Source organism: Acyrthosiphon pisum, chromosome X (genome assembly GCF_005508785.2).
Source record: "Acyrthosiphon pisum isolate AL4f chromosome X, pea_aphid_22Mar2018_4r6ur, whole genome shotgun sequence".
Taxonomy (NCBI): Eukaryota; Metazoa; Arthropoda; class Insecta; order Hemiptera; family Aphididae; genus Acyrthosiphon; species Acyrthosiphon pisum.
Window position 1 is genome coordinate 98,487,137 of NC_042493.1, and position 2,330 is coordinate 98,489,466.

Genomic DNA, 2,330 nt, shown 5'->3' on the forward strand with positions numbered 1-2,330 from the left:
TATTTACTGGGGGGGGGGGGGATAGATCACCCCTTGACCTGTTTTTTGTATATTTAAGTTTTCTCTTTTTCTGTATTTCTCAATATCGATGGCTAAGAGGCCAAAAGTTGTATACCCTAAACACTAAATTTTACACGAGAGGAGTTTCAAGATTTTAAAAATTATAAATAAATAATTCTACACATTCTAAATGATTTGTGTTGAAAATTTTTGTTTTTCGATGTTGCAACTAATTTATTTGTTAAATATTCTGTAGATTACACAAATTATTACTTTTAGGTCTTAAAATTTTTTTAAGCGTAATTATAATGTTTTTTTTTAAATTTACATGAGACTTATTATGAATGGATATTATAATATATTTTTACCGTGGACATATTATAAGGTTTTATTGGACATATTAAAAGTTGTTAACTTAATATAAACTCCAATTAATTTATTATACACCTAAATAGTTATAATATACGTATCACAATTTTTTTTGATATAAAAACTTAAATTACATTATATAATTGCAGTAAAAAGTAAAAATATTGGAATTTTTTATTGAATGTGAAAAATAAGAAATTAACATTTTTCATCAAATTTTTAGTCAAATAAAAGTCGTGTTTAATGATATTTCATGCTAATTGAAGATATCATATTATTTAGTGTAATTTAAAATTAATAATGTTGATTATTTAAAATAATATATCTGGACTTAATCATTTTTTATAAATAGATAAACAAATTCAATATTATCTAAAACATTACACGTCCAAAATTGAATAAATTATTTTTGGATGGATTCATTATTAGTGTTAATATCTGGTTTACTATACACACGCATAATTATTATTTTATTTCAATTTCACTACAAATAAAATGTTCAAACATATTATTATAACAAATATATACAAACATTTTACTATGCCCCTAAAAAGATCTCGCCCCATGCTCACGCCTATGATTATATCTGATCTATCTCAGTGTTAATATTGACTATTATTGATAATATTACTATCAAATTAATGATAGACCTTTTTATTGAAAACAGTCCAGTTAGTAGTTTTTGAGTCTATTTACTTTGCCAATGCCAATAACCAATGCTATTTAAAAATATAGTGACATATAGTATAAATAAAAATTATAAGTTAAAATTATTATATCTAACCAATTATATTATAAGTAACCTATAGCAACCCTTTATATAGAAAATATAATACACATACGGCATAGACAATTATTGTTCACCGGTTTCAATAGTGTGTTGTTAGTTTTATTACATTAGAGTGAATTCAACTATTATAAAATTTAAAGGTAATATTATCCAAGACAAGACATGGGCTTTCAATGCCATTTTCTTTTTGTATGTAATGACCTTTTTGAAAATGAACATTACTTACTTTATAATGATATCAATAAAAGCCTATGTCGTTCCCTTTATAATAGGGTCGCCTCCACCCACTCATAAACATCACTTCCACTTCTACCATTGTCATACAATTGGTAACGATTGTTTCTGACCGAAAAATCAAGGGGTCCAGATACGTATAACAATCAGTCGCATATGCGCAACCCACTATACTGTTTAGTTGAATAGAGTATAAAAAGGTTGTATTACTTTATTAACTGTGTACCCAATACTTATCAAGTTAAAAATTGTATACTATAATTATAATTTAAATATAAAATATTGAAAATTATACACCTTAAAAATATTTTTAAAACTTATATTTGTTTACAGCGTCTTATAAAAGTTAAAAAAATACACAGTTAATTGAGAGACTTATCTAGCATAAAAAGTTCTCTTTAAATACTATACAGTAAATTTGTAACGAGATATACATCATTAAGGGATATTTTATGTTTATCACACAAGGAAATACAATTATTAATATTTTTAACATAAAAATACAATTATTCTAAAATCATGTTCGATGTATTTAAAAAAAATATGCTAAAATATTAAGTAGTATTATTTCTTATTTGAGTACCAATTAATTATAAGCACATAAAATATTACTAGTAAGACAAAATAAACTTAATTACAAAAATGAGAGATGACACTTGTCTTATGCTTACACTTATCATATTTTTTTAACTATAAAATGTAAACTAAATAATTTTAAATGTAAACTGATAATATAATTTATATTTTAAATACCATATAAGTTAAAATAAAATTGTACACATTTTAAATAAATAAAAAAAGAGAAATGAATATTCAAAAACATGATTAGTTCTGTAACTCACTACAACAAATACAATTCAATCAAATTTACTGTATTATTTTATAATACAGTACTATTAATACTTCACAAACGCTAGGTATAAATCCTTAAGGATAG